Source organism: Schistocerca gregaria, chromosome 4, assembly GCF_023897955.1.
Source record: "Schistocerca gregaria isolate iqSchGreg1 chromosome 4, iqSchGreg1.2, whole genome shotgun sequence".
Taxonomy (NCBI): domain Eukaryota; kingdom Metazoa; phylum Arthropoda; class Insecta; order Orthoptera; family Acrididae; genus Schistocerca; species Schistocerca gregaria.
The window spans coordinates 562,367,573-562,391,294 of record NC_064923.1 but is presented as its reverse complement, the minus strand read 5'-3'; the positions used below and the strand labels follow the sequence as shown (position 1 = coordinate 562,391,294).

Below are 23,722 nucleotides of genomic sequence, written 5' to 3'. Positions count from 1 at the left end.
GGGTCCTTGCAGATTCTTACAGAGGAGATGTTCGGTTTCCAAAACAGAGTCCATGTGGTTACAAATTGTCGCCAGTATTATGCATAGTCAGGAAAAAATACAACACTCTCAAGGACTGTTTCAGTGGCGCCAGGGTATACTCTGTGCATACCGGGGAGGGGGTTGAACTGTTACTGATTCATTTGTCACGTTCATCGGCGATCAGATGGCGCTCAGGAAGTAAGTCTGTGCAACCTATATTTTGACCCTGCTGGCAGTAACTGTCCCGAGTTCGGTGGGTACAGTGACTGCGACACTCATTCTTGGTACAACCATGCCCCCCAAAGGAGTACGTACTCCTGTTGAACAGCTTCGGTCAATTGAGTGGGGTGCCATTATGTGTCTGCAGGAAACTGGACGTACGTATCAACGGATTGCTGCACATGGTGGATGCAATATATCTGTAGCGCGTCGTTGCTTTCAGCAGGGGCCTGTGGAAGTTTTCCGCACGTGTAGACCAAGTTCTAGACATTCGCATAGTGCAGACGCACTTCAAGATCGACCCATTGTGCGAGCAGCGGTCACCGACCGATCATCCACAGATGAAATCCGGGCATACGGTGCACCTCTTTTGTCAACAGGTACCTTTGGCAATCTACTTCAAGCCGGAGTACGATCAGGTGTGCCTATGGCCAGGGTAACACTGACACCACAACGCCCCCAAGTACGGCTACTCTGGAGTCGTGAAAGAATTGACTGGAGATTGAGATGACGCTCTGTCGTCTTCAGTGATGAGGGTAGGTACTGTCTGCATGCGAATGATGGACGTACATGTGTGTGGAGTAGACTTGCTGAGCTGCCTATTCCAAACTACATTCGCCCACGACGTGGTTCATAGTCTCACATTTGGTGTTTCTGCAGGGTGAAGTAACCAGATGACGCGCTTTTTCAGCATAACAATGCTTGTCCACACACTGCGGCTACCGCGCATCGTGCTCTTCGCGGCCTCCAACTGTCTTGGCCAGCAATATCACCAGACCTTTCACCAGTCAATCACGCATCTGACGTGATGAACCGGGAACTTACTCATTCTCTAGGACTTTTGAGAACCATTGCCGAACTGCATAAAAAATGCACGATGCTTGGGAAAATCTATTGCAGAATGCCATTCGCAATCTTTATGATCATTTGCATGCCCGAATACACACCTGCGCTGTCGCCAGAGCACGGTACTGTGAATTGATGTGACTGTTTCGGCACCCTTTACTGTGACGTGTGTGTAATTTGGTCTGAATTTGGTATCGTGCATTCCTACAATGACTAACTGCCTGTCATCTCACTTGTCAATAAAATGAAATAGTCCTTGAGGATGTTGGATTTTTTTCTTGGATTTTTTTTCCGGCAGTGTAAGTCTGTACCCTAACGCAATTAATCTTGTCGAGATCTGCGCTGATAATAGCAGAAATTATTATAGTTCTGTTTGAAAATGTGGTGTTGCACCGATATCTGTGTAGCTAATATTGCTGTGACAAGACTAAGTCGATAGGGAGAACTTTGTTACTACGATATCCTAAGCGGCTGTGGAAATATTTGAGATAGAGAGACTGGTTCAATTACTGTATAATGCTTATTTGCCTTTGTTTTATACATGTTACACGAAATGTTTTGTGTAAAATATTGAATTTCTATGTTTAAGATAAAGGCCGTGCGGCTTTATTAAAATATTTGAAAAATACTTGATATTATACAAGTATTTTTAAATTTTTATTAAATAAATGCTTTCGACTTTATTGATAACAAATGGGTTTTTCTACAAAGAACTGTTATGGCTTTCAAGAGAAAGTAATTGCCTTATTGCTGTTGTTTTAAAGATGTTAATAGAAACAATATCTATGTAACCCATTAGCTTATAGTCTGTGACGCGAAACAAGTTACTTAATGAAATATATGAGTAGTAGTCTTGCGCTGCGGGGCACCCGTCCCTGGAAAGCAATTTGGTGTAACATCAAATACTGGGCAGGTTTAATTGCTCACACATCATTTTTCATGTGTCACGTACCATATAAAAATGAAAGATAAATAACTTAAATCTGTGAAAACTTTATATTCAAGATAAAGTTCTGTATCTTAGTATATGTATTTTAAAATAAAACTAAAGGAATTGCACCAAGCGAACAGAAGGCACAACCTATCATGCACCTAGTGGTTGTTGACAGTACCTCGTAGTTATGGCGAGGCACAAACCGTTTACTCCAGTTTGGCAACGAGGACATACATGATGAATATACTGGTATACCGATTTATGGTATTTATCAGTGCATCTTTGGTTATTTAAGTTCTATTACTTTCTACAATAACCTATTACATTTTCCTTTGTTGTTATATCTGTTGGTAACAGGAATAGTGTAATACTATTACGTATTTCTGGGACTGAATAGACAGTTTTGACCGAGCGAGGTGAGGCCACACTGGACTCGCGTTGGGGAAGACGACGGTTTAAATTCGCGTCCGGCTATCCGAATTCAGGTTTTCCGTGATTTGCCTAAATCGTTAAATGCCAGGAATATTCCTTCTAAAGGACACCGCCGAATTACTTCCACATCCTCGATACATTCCAAGCTTGTGCTCCGGTTCTAGCGACCTCGATGTCGACGGGAGTTAAACTCTAATGTTCCTTCCTTCCTTTACACATTATTTAAAATCTATCAATAACGCTTGTACCCGTTACAATAATGTCGTACTTTGCACAGACACACTAAAGGCATTCACTTGTCCGACCATTCCACGAAGTCAAGTTATTTGTAATGTGCATAATTTTCTCTGTACCTTTCGAACAACCTTAAGTGATTTCAGAAAATTCCTGGGATTTTGTATCCATCCGGCCAGTTTCGCACCTGTCTCAAAATCCACTGAAGTGTATGCATTCCACTGTTGTGCGCTTTCATCATCTTCAGCCTGCTCCAGTCGGATTTTTTAATTCTTCGAACCTGGTAGTCTGAGTCCGTATGAAGCAGTGCAGTCACAAGTCACATGATGTGGGAATTCATCTAGTAAGAGAGTGTCTTGAGCGGCTAAAAGATCAGAAAGACGGGGAGGAGGAACGTTGAGCAGCGTCGTCGGCGGGAGGGGGAGTCCAGCTTAGGCTAGCATGGGCGTGGCAGAAATCGAAACCGCGCGCGCGTAGCGTAAACACTTTCTACTCTGCCTCATGGTCTGTTGTCTCTGAGGCCACAATGTCTCTCGTTTGACCTCTAACACGGTACGCACGGCGCCGACTTGGGACATACGACACACACACACACACACACACACACACACACACACACACACACACACACACACACACACGCACACACTTCATGGGTCATAGTGTTACACTGTTTGGATTCGCACTGACAACTAGCCACTTACATAATGGGGGTCGAGGAGTTTCCCGGGTCATGTGGAAGGCCACTTATTCAAAGCGGTAATATCTCTATGACAAATGTAGGTACCGTCTGTCTGATAACAGATAATAACCCTAGTTTTATTTTCTCCTGAATAACTATAGGCGGTAGATTCTAGAGTTTTAAGCGCGTACACGAACAGCACTCGAGTTTTTATAAAATATTACGTTCTCCCGTGACACGAAGTTGTTAGCTGTGAAGTAGACAAACCAACACAATATCGTATGAAAACTTAGATCCTAGCCGAGGCTAAAAAAGAGCAGTCCAGTCTTTTACGAGAAGGGAGGAAGGAAAATTAGTCTTTAACTTCCCGACAATGATTATTAGGAAGCCTAAGAATGGAATGAACATCGATGGAGAACGAAATAAGCATCCCTCCTTTAAAGGGAACCATTCTGGGAGTTGCCTGTTCAAGGGAAACTTCCCAGCTGTCACCTTATATATACAGGAAACCACGGAAAACCTAAATTTGGATCTAAGCTCCACTTCTATCGAACGCGAGTACAATTTTTTAACCACTTAGCTTCATCGCTCTGTGATACAATGAAAGTATCATGCGCAAACTTTATTCGCGCACGAAAGGCAAATCAACTGTTATACAACTGTAGCCGATTTGATACAAAAAAATAATCCATGCCTTGTCCCTATATGAGCGGGAACGGCCAAAATCACTATGAGATTGATTTTGCATCGTAGCCACTTCGTAGTACTTGTCACGTGTGTATTACAAGTAATACAATTGCGAGAGGTTTAGACATGGAATCAACTACCGATTCAAAGATCTCGGGTCTGATTCACTTTCTTTCTCCTCTGGCAAAGTGAAAAACGTCGAGTTGCACCGCAGTTTGGAATGCACAGTGAACTGGAGTTGCCCTATAACTGGCTGGTAAATCAGTTCAACAGGTAGGAAGAAGGCAAGAGCATGGCATCGACAATAGGACCATAGCTAGTGAGACCCTGAAGTATTCAAACCAACCTTCGTGATGCCAGACATCGTGTTGGATGTTAAGTGATCGAAAGGCCAACGACGTATTTAATGAAAGCTACCACAGATCATCTTCACTCATGCTATTGTTATGCGTTATCTTCAGAATGGGTAACTAGGTAAATTGCATAAGATAAAGATGTGCAAGTCCAAGAAAAACTATTTTTTTCCTCCCATTTAAACAGCTTTCTGCACCCAGAAAGACATTTCGGACAATATACTGAAAATAAATTAATTTCTGTTCATGTACTCTTTAGAGCTACCGGAAATGGAGTCAAGGTTTCCAACAAAGACCCGCAAAAAGGGCCAATTTTCGCATTAAAAATATTTATGAAAAAGCTATCCACCACAGACCAAAGAAACACAGATTGTACCAGTGTAAAAGGTAATATGACCTTTGTTGTTTTTAACCGGTGTCCGTTGCTGTCGTAGACCATATAACGCTGTCGACATAAAGAGCGTTTTTGACGTAATAGCTGCTATGGAATTCACGATTGGTGCGAAATTACTGACGAGTTAGCAACTGGCGACCGAATACACACAAAATAAAATGAATTACGTCCATAAGTACATGAGCATATCCAGTGTTTATGCAGTGCTACAGAGACTGCTATACTGACGGTCAAAGTGGAGGACAATACCAATTACAGAGTGGAAGGAAAGAAGAGAGAATCCCGGAGACTTCTACATTCTGCAATAGCTTCCAAGATTCCGGTGTCTGTCCCGAAATCTTTCTGTCTGTCCCCGTTCATATGAACTTTGGAAGTCTCATAAAACTGAACGGTTGTAAGAAGAACTGAATGATCCGTAACTTGGTTTATAGCAGTGGTGCACTCAACTAGTGCTCAACAAACTCCAGTGTAAAACTGTAGACAGTAATGTATCGCGCATAAAACGGTTTGTAGTCTGAATTTCATTTATGAGTAGTTCTAAGAATTATAAATAGTTCAAATGGTTCTGAGCACTATGGGACTTAACTTCTGGGGTCATCAGTCCCCTAGAACTTAGAACTACTTAGGTCTAACTAACCTAAGGACATTACACACATCCATGCCCGAGGCAGGATTCGAACCTGCGACCGCAGCGATCGCGCGGTTCCAGACTGTAGCACCTAGAACCGCTCGGCCACTCCGGCTGGCTCTAAGAATTATATGTCAATTGAACAGGAATCTGTTCTTTCGGCCATGTCCGAGACTCCACGCATTCGTATAATTCTGAGAACTTGTTAATCCACCGTTGCTTGCGTAGCCCGGGAAGGATGACAAGTACAAAATTAGATTAGATTTACAGAAAACACAAAGCACGTTTTCCTGCAATGCATCCTCGAATGGCGGAAAATAGCACAGATAGAGCGTAGCGGCTGTTTGACAAACGGAAACTCCTATTCCTCACTGTAAAGACGAGATCCCTATCCAGATGCTCAGAAGCTGCAATCCACACATTTACAAACGCATGTCGAGAAAAATCCCTCATTGCGCAATGTTATCACAACGTTATGAAATTTATGATTTTACTTTCGTTGCCGCAATTTATAATTTCTTCGAATAACATTTTTTTTAAATTCAGTAATGCCTTTTAGACATCACCCATATAGCCAGAACTAGAAAAAAATTTTAACATTTAAATGCATAACATAAACCGTTAAAAAACAAATACCCATTACAGTATTAAATATGGAGTTAAGTCAATGAGATAAGAAATTTAAAATGCATTGATGAAAGTGGAAGTAAGGTTGATGAGTCATTTGTACCTATTAATTTACGTTATTGTAATCAAAAAATTAAAAATATCGCGTTTTCTATGTTCTTATTTGTCCTATTATAAAATCGTATAGGAGTTCTCATACTTATGTCTTCTGCCGCTGAAAGGATTGCATGTCTGTTGTTAAAACATAGAACATCCACACGAAGATGATGTGAACATGTTTGGACGGTAGATATGTTGCTGGAATCTTCCGTAATTTGATAGCAATTGCTTTTCTGCTCCTATAAAGTTACCCCTTATCTCCCATTTTGGTGCCAAGGACGTGACTGGAGATCTATTACCAATGCGGCAAAATATCTTCATTTGACCGATGGAGGCTTACGTTCCGTCGGGACCTGATTCTAATCATTATGGTCGTGGGAGATCGACATGTGGCACGATCATATTTCACTGAACCAGTGTACAAAGCTTCCTTGGCCAAAGCAGCGACTACTTCTTTTATCTTTATTCCACAGTGTGCCTTCACCTAAAACATGATAGCTGTCTTGTTTAGGTGGGAAAGCTCCTGAAATGCTTCTGTAATGCGGTATACTATGTAACTTTTTGCGTTGTTGACGACGCAGTATTTTAACGGCTTCATTGCAAAGTGTGAATTTGATAATAATGTTTCTTCTTGAACTTCTTTGCGTATTTAAGTCCCTCCAAAATCGCTGTAAGTTCTGCAGTGAGTACGGGTTCCATTTTTCCCTCTATTACTTTTGCCATCTACGAATGCACTTCCTGCTCCGTTTCTTTTTTTAGATCCATCTTTGTAAATATTTCTTGAGGATGACCATGTTGCTAAAACTGTCAGCTAAAATTTTCTCATTCATTGTATCTTAGATGAATGGAGGATGCTGATTCCGTTTCCTGTTCCTGTTAGTCGATTTATGTGCAACGGTGTAACACCAGACTTTTTTCCCCAGTATGACTGCCTCTGAAGTGGGCTCCCTGCAATAAACCGGCTCGTTAAACATGTGTAACAGATGTGCACTCTTTGAAACTTGGGAAGGCCCCTCTTCGCCCCGCATCCCTCCCCCTGATGATCCTTGGCAATGAGTGTTAGATCAAGCACTGTTTGTTTTAGTATATGGACCAGCAGACAAAGACATAAAGCAGATCACGGTAAGGATGTCTGGCAAATCCGTGATACTGACCGAGGAGGAATTTGTCTCGTCTCATGAGGAAGTATTGAATGTCCGGCAGCAAGCAGTAGTCCCTGAGATGGCTGTTTAGCTCCGTTGCTATTCTTGAGAATTAAGTGATAGATATGTTCTTTGTCCTTCGGCTGGTAGTCAGACGACGAGGTCGGTATGAGCGATAACGTCATGTGACGTTGGTTACACGCCACGTGTTACTTCTAAGTACCGCGCTCGAGACAACTTGTTGACAGGTATTTCATATCTCAGAATAAACAAAAATTGGCCACGTGCGAGTAGGGCTCTCGCTCTGAGGGATCTGTGCAAACTTAATTTTGTATGTGGGCAGTTCATCCATTCAGGGAAATCGAGAATCTCGACCATTTTTGCGTGTCATCGGCACTGATACTACCAAGATATCTGTCCCAGGGGACGCCAAGATTTTCGAGAGCATTTTAATTTCAGTAAAGTAAATGTGACAGTCATGCAGGAGGTAGGCGACGATTATTATCAGTATTTCTCCATTTAGGCTGACTGGGTCGCAATGGTAAAAATCAAACATTAGGCAGAGAATGACTGAATCTAATATGATGGATATCCAGGAGAGCTTACTGCACATAGATATGTGCAGTAAAACGATTCCTTGCCTGAATTCTGACTTGTACCATTGCGACCCAGTCAACTTGAACGCACAGCAACAGATTGTTTTAATTTCAAGTTTGACATCGTATATGAAATGACAAATTTTTTTTCGTTTGATGTAATAACAGATAAACAATTTTTGGAATTTTTCCCCTACTTGTGCTGTGAAACCTTACTTCTTGCCAAGTTTCCCCACTGTAGATCAATAGGAAATACACTACAGGTTTTGATGAGTGATTATGCGAATATAAAAATATGAGGCACAAATGACCGTAATTTTTGATTACGTGAGTTTAGAAGCTAACTTTTATTATACCGCCAAGGGACCGTAGACCTCAGTTCGGGTCATAAATTTCAACTTGATAAGTGTATCGATTCCTGGGAAAATTGTTTTCAACAATGAATCAGTCAGACGGTCGGCAAGGTGATCGTACAAGGGTTCCGTTTATATCGATGGACGCACGGAATCCTAAAAATTGGTATGGATTTGTGGGAATACTTTTCTTAGCGACGGTGACTTGACGTTCTCGGCCACCAGCCTGTGTGTCCTCACGTTCTGAAACTCAGCGCAGCATGTCATGAAGTGGGGGCGGTGTAGCAAGTTTCGTAGGTACCTGTCCATAGAATGGGAACGCAGGCGCTATTAGAGAGGAGTAAAGACACGCCTAATATGGGTGCTCAGGTCCAGATATTTTGTTTTTTATTGTCTTACCACATGACTATACGAAAGCTTTGCAGCTTGTGACACTTGCCTCTCCGCGAGTTTGAGAGGCCGCGTGTGTTCCCTTCTCCTATAAGGCATCGCGTTATTTATTTTGGCCTTAGCCACTATCTCCTCTTGCGCCATTCCACTCGTCTGACAGTGTCAGTGGAGGGAGATTGTAGCGTGAGAATACAAAGCACACCGCCTGGAAAGAGAGCCATCATCTCGGTGTAGTTAAGAGGGCTGCAATATCTGTTGCATTATCACTAGGCTCTCGAGGCCGCTACATCCACAATGGGAACAGTCCCATCACTAGCATGGCGGCTGCGGCGAACAAGCTGCACAGAGCCTATCTGCTTGTGGCAAGACACATTGCCTCCTCCACGCCGCATTCCAAAGGGTATTTTTCGAATGCCGCTTACGTGTTCTTTGTAATATCCATAGCAGAAATCCTCCATACAAAAGTATTGCGATAAAAGTCATGCTATATAAATAATACGTTGTATTAAGGCCAATATAATTGATTAATCTGTGCTGTTGCTGACACGTATGTATTTAATTATGAAGGACTGGCCAATTTCGGCATTACAGGTCATTCTCAAGTGTCGTAAGTGCTAAAATGTCGTAATGTATTTAGCAGTAGAGCGGAATCGATTATGCAGTGTGATTCAAAAGTAACTGTAGACGCTTCGTTGGTGTAATGTATGGATTAAAATGAGAACACAGTCTTAAAGTTTTGCCTGGAATTGCTTCATTTGCGAGTTATGACTGATAATGTCATTTTGGTAGGCATTACATCTTGGGCTGGTACAAGCTTTTGGCGTGTCGTGTTCGCCTGCATATAGTCTGACGTCGCTTTGTCGACGGTGCCCCTTCATATTTTAGTCGGGAGGCAAGGGAATACCTCAAAGTTGCTTATCCCGCTAAGTGGGCAAGTCATGGAGGACCTGTTGCTTGGCCCGACAGATCTAAAGATCTTAATCCTTGGACTCCTACCTTTAAGCCGTCCCAGGAAACTCCTGTATTGTGTTGCAAATTGCGAATGTAGCACAGCTACAGCAGAGAATTGAAAATAGCTGTGCAGGTGTGCAGAATGATGTGAACGGAGCTTCCAACATTTCGATAACGTAAAGAAGTCGAGCATATCACTGTCTTCGTCTGTACGAACATAATTTTTTTAACTTGTCGTGGGGTAAACGCACAGCACGTAGTTGAGTTGAATCTTGGGTCCCTTCGTGTCGTTTCTCTCTGAGAATAATTAATTTTGTATTGTATTTGTGATATCTACTCTATCGAATAAGTCTGAAATAAAGCAGTTTCAGAAAAACTTTATTTAATGTTTTACTCTTATGCTGACGCATACATTATACCAACGAAGTGAGTACAGTTACTTTCACATCACCCTATATTGCACTGTTAACACGTTCGACCGATACTTTAATACTGCTCCTCAGTATGGGATCCATACCAGATAGGACAGAGACGGAATAGACGAGATCCAGAGAAGAGAAGCACGTTTCGTTACAGGTTCATTTAGTAGGCGCGAAGGCGTCACGGAAATGCTCAGTCATCTCCTGTGGCAGACGCTGCAAGGGAGGCGTTCTGCATCACTTTATGGTCTACTGGAAAAGTTCCGAGACAGTTCATTCCTAGAACAGTCAACCAATATATTGCTTCCTCCTACGTACATCTCACGAAAGGGCCATGAAGATAAAATCAGAGAGATTCGAGTTTACAGAAAGGCTTAGCAGTGATCTTTCTTCCCGCGAACCTTACGCGGAAGAGGAGGAGAATAGTGTTCCACGTCCCGTCGACAACTTGATCGTTAGAGACTGAGTACAATCTCGGATTAGGGAAGGATGGAGAAAAAAAGTGGCCGTGTCCTTTCGAAGGAACCATAATGGCATTTGCCTTAAACAATTTAGGCAAATCACGGAAAAACTAAATCAGGATGGCCGGATGCGGGTTTGAACCGTGGTCCTCACTAATGCGAGTCCAGTGTGGAAATCAGTGCGCTACCCCACCTGGAACAGGAAACGGGGAAGTGACACTGATACACAAAGTATTCTCCAGCACACACCATAAGGAGGCTTGCGGGGAATCGATGTACAGACAGCATTTGAGAATTACCTGCACGGCCGTAATTGGCCAATCCTGCAAAATTAATTCAAGGAAACGCGTGTAAACAACAGCCAAGGTGGATTCATTACAATGTCCATATAGAAAACTACGATTGTGGTGCCTCGCATCAAGAAAATATGTTTTAGCCCGTGGGACAACCGCTAACAGCTGTAAGCTTTCCTCTTTCTACAATGTGCGAACACGAATGATAGCAGACAAAAAGTTTCAAGAAAAATTATTGGCCTATAAACACACATTTCTGAGGCACATCAGCGTTACACAATGTAAATAATTGACTTTTTCTGTATATTTTGTCTCCAGAGTTTGTACTCTAATTAGCCATTTGAAACACAATGCTATATTCATCATCATCATTTTTCCAGCCTCTGTCACTTATCGGCTCACGGTGAGCACGGTTAATTCAAGGGGTGGCCGAATGCTCTTCCTGTCGCCATAAAAACACAAGACTACGCTGTATACGTAATTGTAAGAAGAAAATACATAAATGCTTATTTACAAATATATTAATCAAGTTTTTCACAGGTTTGACCAAAACAATTTTTAACAAAAATTTAGAAATAAATCAGACATTTTTGAATCATCAACTCACAGCAATTCTGTAACTCATAAGCAAGACATAGTTGAAAATTGACATGTCATTGAAACCTACTTGTTTATCCCTACACCCTTAAAGAATTTAACATTAACCTTACAAAGGCGGAAGAAAAAAAGAAAACTGATTGAGGGAGGAGGTACCCACACTCACCCAAGTCTTCAAATATGCCGCTCGTTCAATCAAGAATGGGACACGAAAGCAAGATGTGGTTTACATCAGCTTCTGACTCTGAATCACACTCACATGCAGGGGAAACCATAAATGTTGATAGTACTATATGGATGGATAGGAAAAGCTGCATGATCACAACGGAGTCTAACGATGGTAGAAATCTTTGATTGGAACAAATGGATCCCAGTGAACCACGATGTTGTAGGAATTTGAGGTTACAATGTCACATAATATCCACCTTCCTTTTGTTGGGACACGTTCCACAGCTCCTGTCATCGCCGTTGACAGACACTCCAACCCCCCCCCCCCCCCCCTCCTCCTCTCTCTCTCTCTCTCTCTCTCTCTCTCTCTCTCTCTCTCTCTCTCTCTCTCACACACACACACACACACACACACACACACACACACACACACACACACACACACACGGCGCTTGCTCATTTCCTCCAACCTCCCTCCTTCTCGTTCCGCCCCTCTACCTCTACATCTCCTCCTGCCTCCCCCCCACCCCCCTCCTTGTCGTATACATAAACAAACAAAACTTCGGGATCGTACGTCTACGAAAGTCCCAGAAGATGTAATTTAATCTGCACCTGACTACGGCGATACAATGTGGTTCATAAGTCAGCGTAATAATATACAGCCACCATCTGAAGACACTATATTGCGTACACAAGGAAAATATATATTAAAATCTGCTCCTATACCCAAAGCAGAAACGAAATCAACACCCGAGAACAGCAACTAGCTTTATAGAACAAGGCTGTCTTGCTGCTTCGTTAGCGTTGCCAAGTGGGGGCGTCAGCTGTGAAATTTCTCGTTATGGAGAAGAAAGGATATTCTCTTACTACATTTTTTCCACGCAGTGTTGTTTATTGTTTTATTTGCTATCGATTTCCAAACGAACTACGGCTCTCTCTCTCTCTCTCTCTCTCTCTCTCTCTCCAGGCACTATGTTTCTGTGGTAGCATTGCAAATACTTGCTGTTAATGTACACCAGCGTCATCTGCTTACAGGATAGTTCGCGAAGTTCTTTAAACACGTGAACATATCGCAATGTCTTTGTTTCAAAAGTAGTCAGCACGGTAGAGGGTACTGGGGTACATTAACGGGATATACTTGCAGTGGTACATCACATCGATGACAGTGCTTAAGTGTCAGAAGACGAAGACGCCGCTACTCGGAAGATGACAGGCAATACATTAAAACAATAAACGCAGCTTCTCTTACAATAGCAAGAGAATAATCTTCGTTCTACATAACAAAAGGTTAAAGTAGCTGGCAAGTATCAAAAGTGTTGCAAGTTCCTCACGTAAACAAGAAGTAAACAAGGTTAGTGGTAGGAAGGCAAAGAAGAGAAAGTTGGCGAAAGGGGAGTGGGAGATGATATGGGAGCAGAGAGGAGTCAGGACAGAAGTGGTTGGGGAATGCACAGAAACGGAGAGAAGATATTTATGACCCCTTGTCTCTTCTTTGTATCACTCTTCCTCATAGCCGACTGCTCTATCGTTTAAAATAAGGATCTGGCTACTTTATAATTTGACCACTATTCTTACGTCCGAAGGATTAGTACAGTTGCTACTCGTTTAAACACGGCTGCTACGTGATAACAGAAAAATCGGTGGTGCTACTTTGTTACGAGGGAAGTCTCCATAAACCACACAAACAAGGAAGTAGGCAGACAACTTCAATCTGCGAAAGGAAGACCAATCGTATGGCGTGTTTAGGAACTCCTGTCTGGTATAGTACGATCATTGGCGTCAACAGACGTCGACACTTTAACCGGGTTATAAGCTAGTGGCCGTCACGGACAACGCGTCGACCTTGACACTGCTTGCTGCCGACGCGTCGGCGCGGCTACTCACCGAGTGTAGCTCAGCGTGTCGCGGCAGCGGTGCGCGTAGCGGCCAGCGGTCGCTGCGTGACTGAGTGATGCTCAGCTGTTCCGTCCCCTGCGGGGCGCCACAGCGCTGCCACCACAGCCGCCGGACAGATAAGATAGCAGCGCGCGATCAACTTCTCCCAGTCCTCAGTTGGCTGCGGCGCCAGCCCAGTGTCCTCCCATCAGGCAGAGAGGCTGTCAGGAAGAGCAGTAGTGAATCACTAACGAGGGAACCTGCCCATCGCACCCCCCTTCAGATTTAGTTATAAGTTGGCACAGTGGGTAGGCCTCGAAAAACTAGAACACAGATCAATCTAGAAAACAGGAAGAAGTTGTGTGGAACTATGAAAAAAAAATAAGCAAAATATACAAACTGAGTAGTCCATGCGTTAGATATGCAACACCAAGGACAATGTGAGCAGAGGAGCACCGTGGTCCCGTGATTAGCGTGAGTAGCTGCGAAAGGAGAGGCCCTTCCTTCAAGTCTTCCCTCGAGTGAAAAGTTTAATTTTTAATATAATCAACTTCGCTCTCCAAAATTCCAGGACATGTTCAGATTTGCTTGGATATATGCAGGATTTGACGGCCTACACACGGAAAAGTTTGAAAACGTTAAAAACATATGTTTTGACAGAGCACAGGGAAAACTGTGCGACTGTGAAACTGTTGCATTCATTTGTTGCAGTTTATGTGACAAACTCTTATGTTTTGATCACTTTTTTGGGAATGATTATCACAGTCACAAGAAAACCTAAATCGGGCAAGGTAGAAGAATCTTTTTACCCATTCGCCAAGTGTACAAGTTAGGTGGGTGGACAACATATTCCTGTCATGTGACGCAAATGCCGTCACCAGTGTCGTATAGAATATATCAGACGTGTTTTCCTGTGGAGGTATAGGTTGACCTATGACCTTGCGATCAAATTTTTTCGGTTCCCATTGGAAAGGCACGTCCTTTCGTCTACTCATAGCACGTTTTTGTGGTGCGGTCGCAAAACACAGACACTAAACTTATTACAGTGAACAGAGGCGTCAATGAACGAACGGACAGATCATAACTTTGCGAAAATAAAGAAAATTAATTTTTCATTCGAGGGAAGACTTGAACCAAAGACCTTGTGTTCCGCAGCTGCTCACGCTAACCACGGGACCACTACGCTCCTGATCTCACATTCTCCTTGATGTCTATATCTAACGCATGGACTACTCAGTTTGTGTATTTTCTTATTTTTTTCATAGTTCCACTCAACTTCTTCCTGTTTTCTTGATTGATCTGTGTTCAGTTTTTCAAGGCCTATCCACTGCGCCAACTTATAACTAAATCTGAGGAGAGGTGCGATGGGGAGGTTCCCTTGTAAGTCATTAGTGCCGCCGATTCCCTTCTCACTCCTAGACAATCCTGCTGACTCCTTCGTGGCCGGCCGGTGTGGCCGAGCGGTTCTTGGCGCTACAGTCTGAAACTGCGCGACCACTACGTCGCAGGTCCGAATCCTGCCTCGGGCATGGATTTATGTGATGTCCTTAGGTTAGCTAGGTTTAAGTAGTTCTAAGTTATAGGGGACTGATGACTTCAGGAGTTAAGTCCCATAGTGATCAGAGCCATGTGAACCATTTTGTAATGGCCACTTTATTGAAGATACATTCAACCTCTCCTTCAGAGACGTACTTTACCAACCGACAAAGCAAAGAGTGGAATCGACCCTGCCAGGAATTAGCTTGGCAGGCGCGATCTAGTTCAAAGATGTGCTAGCTCGTATATCATTGTTCAAAAATTTTTAGAGTTCCGTATCTCAGTGGGCAAAAGCGGAACACTTATACGATCAGTTTGCTGTCTGCTCTGACTCTTCAAAACCCTTTTTCTCAGGACTAGGTAGATCGAGATGTAACTAGTGTCACATATTAAGGTCTATGGGCCAACGTCCTTGACACACTCTCGTCAGATTTCCGAAGTTAAGCGCTCTCGGGCTTGGCTAGTCCTTTGTTAGTTGACCGTCTGGTCTGCCAGCGCTGTTGGCAAGCGGGGTGCACTCAGCCCTTATGAGGCAAGTTGAGAATTTACCTGACTTAAAAGTAGCGGTTCCGGTCACGAAAACTGACAACGGACACGAGGGCGGTGTGCTGACCTCACGTCCCTCCATAGTCGCATCCTGCAATTCCTATATTCTGAGGATGACACGGCTGTCAGTCGGTCGGACGGAGTTTAGTTAGGAGTGATTAAGGTCTTCGATTGGCGGCCATTTTTTTCACATACTTTGATACTTGCAAATATGCTTAACAAAACCTATAGAGTAATTCCTTTTGATGTAGAATCGGGAAATTTGGCAAGAAGCGAGGCCTCACACTACAAGCAAAGGAAAATAAGTAATTATACCACAAGAAAAAAATAATGTCTTTTGTTGTCAGAATCTCTGTTTGTCCGTCCGTCTGTTGAGCACTCTTTTTCTCGGGAACGGGTAAATGCATCAACTCGAAATTTATGTCACGTAGTAATTTCTATGGTCCCTTGGAGTTATAATAAACGCTAGCTTCTAAATCAGTGCAATCAGAAGATGCAGCCACATACGTCACATATTTTGATACTCGCAAACTCAAAATCAATAGAATACTTTCCGTTGGTCAAGAATCATGAAATTTGGCAAGGAAAAAGGTTTCAAGATAAAAATCTGAAATTGTTAATTTGTAATTATATCACACGAAAAAAGTTACCCGACTTCAATCTTGAAATTTAAACATTTTCGAAAGTCTTGGAATCCTTGGGAACGATTTCTTGTAAATTTCAACCTCGGCAACAGGCGAAAATCGTAGAGATCCTCGATTCCCAGAATACATGAACTGTCTGCCTCCTCATTCCAGTCTCTGTCGTGTCCTACAGTTTTTACCCTCTTCAGCTCCCTCTAGTACTATGGAAGTTATTCCCTGATGTCTTAACAGATGTCCTATCGTCCTGTTCTGTCTTGTTGATAGTGTTTTCTACACGTTCTTCGCCTGCGGAGAACCTCCTGATTTCTTACCTTATCTAAAACTTAACTCTGTTCGAACAGGTCTCGGAAGGCCCAGCGGTACCGACCGACCTCCGTATCATCTAAACCGACAGGCGTCACCGGATGCGGATATGGAGGAGCATGTGGTGAGCACACCGCTCTCACGGCCGTTGTCAGTTTTCGTGACCAAAGCTGCTACTTTTCACAATCAGTAAAGCAGTTCCTCAATTTGCCTCACAAGGACTGAGTGTACCTCGCTCATCAACAGCGCTCGGCACATGGAACAGTCACTCATCCAAGTGCTAGCCAAGTCCGACAGCGGTTAGTTTCGGTGATCTAACGGGAACCAGCCTTATCTTATTAGTCCACGTAATTTTCAATGTCCTTCTACAGTACCATATCTCAAATGCTTTAGTTCTTCCAGTTTTCCGTGGTGCATGTTTTCACTATTATGTTCACTGGGCTCCAAACGTTAATCCTCAGATATTTCTACCTGATATGGAGGCCGACACTGAATAATAGTAGAGTTCCCTTGACCAGAATTTCCCTCTTTGCCTGTGATAATCTTCTTTTACTCGTAATGTTGGCCTTGCTTCGTCCGTCATGTGTTATTTTGCTTCCTTTACTTCGTCTACTTTGTGGTCCCTAATTCTGATATGAAGTTCATCGCTAAAATAATTTTTACTACTTCTCATTATTTTAGCCTTTCTTTAGCTTACTCTCAATCCATTTTGTGTTTTCATTAGGCTGTTCATTCCATTCCACAAGTCCTGCAATTCTGAATTCACATTCTCTGAGGATAGCAGTGAGATCATCTAACTTACTGTTGATACCCTTTCACTCTGAATTTTAATCCCATTCTTGAACCTTCCTTCCATTTCTGTCAGTGTTTCTTCGAGGTTTGGGTTGAACAGTACAGGCGAAAGATTACATCCCTGTTTACACCCTTTTTAAAGCGAGTATTTCTTTCAAGGTCTTCCATTGGCGTGTCGTGTTGGTTCTCACACACTATAGCTTAACGGACACCTTTAACCACAGAGGGCGATAATAGATATTAGTCTTCATGGACATGTGCTGCACCGAGACGTTAATTTTACTAAGTTACCTGATTGATTTGAAAGAAAGAATACAAGGTAATTCTCACAAAAAGTAAAAGAAAACACCGGTAATAACGTTAACTATTAAAAAAACGCCGTTACTGGTTAACCGGCAGGTTCACCATGATGCGCCTCTTCACCTTTATTTCCTAGTTATAATTACGCAGCGCAGCCGTTTCTGGCTGTGCCAGAATTTACCTGCATAGTACTGCCCTAGAGCCGAGGTCGGCAACCTCCGGCTTGCGAGCCACATGCGGCTCTTTGGATGTGAAGCTGCGGCTCTTTAGATCCACAAGCAGATATTATTTATTTCATAAGAAATTTTTTTTAAGTCGTTCTGAATCAATTAACGAGGATCAGGCAACATTTCTCTCTCTCACAATCAGCCCATTGTTCTCGCTTTGCAACGCACCCCTGACACTCGTCACTGTCGCACCGTGATAAGCACGTTCTGACGAGTCCGTTCATGCCAGTCGGCGATCACCGCACACCGGACGCAACCACACAGTGAGACAAACAGTGTTTCGTGTCTGCATTATTCATTTTAATAATTTAATTATTGGAGAATTATTTATTCTATCGAGGTAAGTATTTTTAATTGGGAAATATCGATGTAAAATGTTTTTTTGATAGATTATATTTTAAAGCCCAGCTTTTCGTATGCATTTACGTAGGTATACTTTGACATGGTAAATAACTGCAAAACTTGTCATCTGCTGTTTTGGATACCTGAATAATGATTTTAAAAATTCTTTATCGCAACTTCACCGCAAGCATGGCATCTAAAAAAAAAAAGGGAAGAAACTGAAGAAGAGAATCGAGATTTTCAATCGGGGTTGGAAGGAGTCGTTCGCTTTCATAAGCAACTCATATGGCCTTCTGACTTGCCCCATTTGCCACGAAAAAATCGCACACAATAAGAAATAAAATTTAGAGATACTCTTCACTACAAAACATACACAGTTTGCTTGTAAATATCCAGCCGGCGAAGAACGAAAAAAAGCTGTCGACGGGCTCCAGGAACAAGTACAGCAATCAAGTTCCATGTTAAGTAACTGGACGCAGTCTACAAGTAATGTTAATCTGGCAAGTTTCGTGGTATCACTAGAAATTGCAAAAACAGGCAAACCATGTCAAAGATTGGTTCATACGTGCATCTGAAAAACTATTTCGTGATTTCAAAAACAAACCAGAAACCTTGAAAAAAATCAAAGACCTGCCACTATCTGCTAAAACAGTACAAGATAGAATAAGTAAAATGTCTTCAAATGTAACACATTTGCAGGTGGAAGACATTCAACTGGCTTCTGCCTTATCGCTTGCTATCGATGAGTCTTGCGATGTAAAAGACACGGCATAAGTTGCCCTTTCTGTGAGGTGTATGTCTTCCCAAGGTTCGAAAGAAGAACTTCTAGGATTGCTATCGCTCTTGGGCAAACTAGAGGGGAAGGCATAGCGAGTGCCGTGCAGAAATGCCTCGACGATAACAAGATCGATTGAAATAAAATCGTTTCAATAGCAACTGATGGAGCCAGAAGTATGACAGGAAAAAATAAAGGGACAAAAACGATTCTTCAGAGCAAAATAAACCACGAAATTCTTACGTTTCACTGCATAATACACCAAGAAGCGCTTTGTGCGCAAACATTTCCGGCTGAAATAGTCGAGGACATGAATTTGGTATTCAAGATTGTTAACAGCATCTTGTCAAAAGCACTCCACCATCTTCATTCGGTTTAAAGAATTCTTATACGAAATGGAGACTCAGTATTTCGACCTCCTCCTTCACAATAAAGTGCGATGGCTTTCCAAGCGCAAGGTGTTGAAACGTTTTGCTTTGTGCTTGAATGAAGTAAATACATTCCTCAATAAAAAAGGCATTAATCACTATGAATTAGCGAATGGCTGCAAAAATTTTACTTTACGGTGGATATGACGGCGAAATTAAGTGAGCTGAATCTAAAACTGAAAGGAAAGGGAAACCGAGCCTATGTTTTGGTAGAAGAATTGGATTGTTTTGAAGAAAAATTAATTATTTTTGCAGAAGATAGTCAGAGAGATAATTTACTTCATTTTCAATTTCTAAAGTAATATTACGATAAAACCAGTGCAACTGTTGAATCGAGTTACTTCAGCACAGTTATTAAAAATGAAAGATGAATTTGCTGACAGATTTCAGCAATTCAAAGCCAACAGATCTACTCTAGCATTCATAGTAAATCCTCTCGACACAAATAGTAACGAAATCCACATTGAGCTATTTGGAGTTGATAGTGGGCCTCTATAAATGCAATTGATCGATTTAAAAAGTAAAGCTTTGTGGAGTGGAAAATTCACAGAGTAGAAAAGGAAATTGGAAGATTTGGAAGTCCAGAAATGTATGTATGTAACGCAACAAAAGTGTACAGCTTTATAAGAAATGCCGCGAGTTGAGGCACTTGGATTCGACGCATGGAATAGTCTTCCAGATTGCTACAGTGAGGTGAAGAAGTTGGCATTTGGAGTGCTGACTATCTTCTGATCGACATATTCGTGCAAGCAAGCGTTCCTCTGCATGAGTATAATTAAAAGTAAAGTAAGGAGCCAACTAACGAATGAAAATTAAAGTCGTGTTTGAAACTTAAAACAACAAGTTATGAGCCAAACTTATCCAAACTTTCTAAAACCATGCAAAGCCATCGCTCCCATTGAATGTGTTCGCTCGAATGTATGTTATCGTTTTTTTTTCATTTTTAAGTACATGTTACATTGTTTAGTAAAGTTCACATTTTCTAATTGAATAAGCATGCAAAGCCATCGCTCCCATTGAATTTGTTTGCTCAATTGTTTGTTATAGAAGTACAAGTTAGTGTTGTAAGTGAATGTTTAATTATTTTAATATTTTACTTTAATAACAAGTGATGATGTAATAACACCACAAGTATATTATCTAATTTGTTGTGAAAAAACACTACTTATAGCATATGAATAAATATATATTTTTCTATGAATGAATAGATTACTTTTTTCGTCAAAAAACTTTATTTATGCAAGTACTATTTATTGTTGGCAAGAAACAGTTTTGTGGCTCTTTAAAAACTTTGAAGTTTTATGAATTGTAGTTCCTGACTCTTCCGACTCAAAAGGTTGCCGACCTCTGCCCTAGAGTAAGAATTTTCGGTGTAAGTAGCACAAAACGAACTCACTTCTTAACTTAAAAAGTTGTTTATTTTCTTTTAGGCGTAATTAAGAGAAAAATTTGCTTTTTTTGTTGTCGGTGTTTACTGTAGGGTAACATCACACGAAACAATGTTCGCCAAAACTGCAAACAGCAGACGCCTTGCGTTCGCCATAATTCATGTTGAAAAAATAAACGTAATAGAAATCCGATGATAGTCTCCGTTTAAAAGTTGTAACGGTACTCGTTTTTTCCTTCTAAATAAACAGCGCTACTGCAAGCGGCTGGATGTCGTTCTTTTACTTCTTCTAACTCGTATCTCCAAAGAGCCACGATTTCACTAAGACAATTTTCGACAAAATAGCAGAAAGAATACGAGGCAAAAGGGGACAGATTGCGCTCCCAAGATAAAACTTAAGGAAAATCTTTGCGATAGTGGAAAAAGAATATCTTTTTCATAGCAGAAAAATAAAATAAAAAAGTGCTTAATTTCAGTACTTTATGGACGATCTACACAAATGTAGAGGTAGCTGTTTGTGAACGGCAAAAGAAAATATTAACTCTGTTGAATCTAGATACGTTGTACCGCACGGATATGGACTTTAAAGACAGCGAGGAAACAATGAGGATAAATATTTTGCCATTGTGATTCAATTTTTTAAAGGTGCCTGGCTAGACGAAAGATTAAGTTCGTGCGGCAGAACACAGCTGCCAAGTTGAAGATTTATTCTAAAATAAAGCATCAAAGATTAACCGGCAATTTTTTTGATGAAATACACCTTCATTTACTACACGGTAAATCAGTTCTCGTAAAGGGATAGCTGCAACAGTTTTTTGTGTGATTATAATACGTATTATGCTTCCGTTTGGGCCCTAAGAAATTATGTCTTACAATCCTTCTGTCATTATCTACAAGAAAGATAGATCGTGCTATGAAACTGATTACTCGTACTTTGCTAAACGATGAAACCTAAAAAAATAAATAAATAAAAGTACAGTAGTAAGAGATGGGAGATCTACTCTGCAAAGATTTCTCATTATGATATAAGGGTGAAACAGCTAATATAAACTCCACGCTCGCAGATAAGAAGGGTCTTGTTAACGCCACAGAAAACGACTGCACAGTTACTGTGAAAATCGGTATGTATGCGAGTGGTACCTTGAGTGCCATTTGGCAGCGCTCCATTTGTTACACTACCTGAGCTTATCTGCTCTCTCTCTCTCTCTCTCTCTCTCTCTCTCTCTCTCTCTCTCTCTATACACACACACACACACACACACACACACACACACACACACACACACACACACACACACGATATGCTGTCCGTCTGTCAGGAACTACGGTTTGATTTTAATTTATGTAGTAAACACAGTCGTGTTCGCGTACAAGTTGTTCCTTTTTATTTATAGATGACCGGATTCGATCTACTACAGACATCATTATCAGCTCTGATATAAAATTATTAGATTGTTGTTTCCTGGAACAATGCCCCAAAAATTCTTACGGTTTGTCGGGTGCTACCGATTAGGGCGCGGTGGCTTTGAAAATAATAGTAACTCAGACATGGACAGAGAGAAAGCAAAGCAAAGTAAAAGCAGAGTTCCGCATAGGCGAACTCAGACGGGCCAATCGCGATCGACCGACCGCCAAGTCATCTTCTACCACTGGCATCATTTGGATATGGTATAGAGGGTCATGCGGTCAGCACACTTATATCTTGTTCGTTGTCACCTTTGTTGACTTTGGAGCCGCTACGTTTTATTCAGGTAGTTCCCCAGTTGGTATCATGAGGCTGAGTCCACCACATTATAGCCCTCCCACCAAGCAAAGGTCTCCGGAAGCAGTGGGAATAGAATCCAGGTCCTCTGCATAGCAGAAGGAAAAAGAAGGAAAATTGGGTTTAACGGTCCTGTCGACATCGAAGTCATTAGATGGATCAAATGGCTCTGAGCAATATGGAACGTGACATCTGAGGTCATCAGTCCCCTAGAAATTAGAACTACTTAAACCTAACTAACCTAAGGACATCACACAAATCCATGCCCGAGGCAGGATTCGAACCTGCGACCGTAGCGTTCGCGCGGTTCCAGACTGACGCGAAGTCATTAGAGACGGAGTACAAGCTAGGATGGGGAAGGAAATGGACCGTACCCTTTCAAGAGAACCATCCCGGAGTTGTCCGGAGCGAATTAGGGAAATCACGGAAAACCTGAATGTGAATGGCTGGAAGCGGGTTTGAACCATCGTCTCCCGAATGCGAGTCTACCGTGCTGACCACTGCTCCGTCTCACTCGGTTCTACATAGCAGCCAGACACCCTGACTACTGAGGTGGACACAGAGAGAACACGTTGTAAAATAAGAAGAATGAGAGGGGAATCTGAAGCTCACACAGTAGTTTCGATCTGGCCTTAAGAGCAAAGAACTCTAAAAATGTAGACACGAAAATGACTCAGGATTTTAGATATCGCAACTACTGAACACTTTATAGCAGGCTGCCCGAACCTGACGAAGGATGAATGTCCAAACAGATACAAAAAGACGTCTTCTTATTTTAAATGGCAGATATGCAGAGCCGAAGTTCTCTATCGGATATAGTGATACCAAGCAGTAACAACACTTGAGCCTAACACTGATCAAGACAGCTTGGGTAACGGTGAAACACGCGACTTGTAATCGGGAGGACGGGGTATCTATGTCCGTGAGACAATTCAGATTTTGGTTTTCCCTAAGTTGTCCAAGTAAAATGCGGAGACGGTTTCTTTGAAAGAAACTCGACCACTTTTCTTTTAGATTTTTCCTCGGTCCCACCTTGTACATCGTCTCTAATGACCCTAATCTTCATCCATTCAGAAAAGTCGAACCAGTCCCGTACTCAACGCAGTGTAGGGCAACAGATGCTCGAATACTGCACAGCTGCTCTTTGCAAGGTCCTACTGAAGATGGATTACCATTGCGATCTTTCGACTTATTACGTGGGTCACTCCAAAAGAAATGCACACTTTTTTTTTTTAAATCCATCTTTTATTCTACATGTTTGAAAGTTTTACGGTGTGTA

General features: G+C 41.9%; 1 protein-coding gene across 2 annotated transcripts in view; it reads right to left on the bottom strand.

Annotated features, from left to right (window-relative positions):
- Positions 1-23,722, bottom strand: part of LOC126268152 (xenotropic and polytropic retrovirus receptor 1) — a 237,758-nt gene that overhangs the window by 130,561 nt on the left and 83,475 nt on the right. Inside the window, exon 1 of one of the 2 annotated variants that reach the window (XM_049973693.1) lies at positions 13,411-13,501. The exons of the other annotated variant lie outside the window; for it this stretch is intronic. The gene's annotated coding sequence lies outside the window, so the exon portion shown is untranslated. Of the gene's footprint in view, positions 1-13,410; positions 13,502-23,722 lie in introns of those variants that run through there. 2 annotated transcript variants of the gene reach the window in all.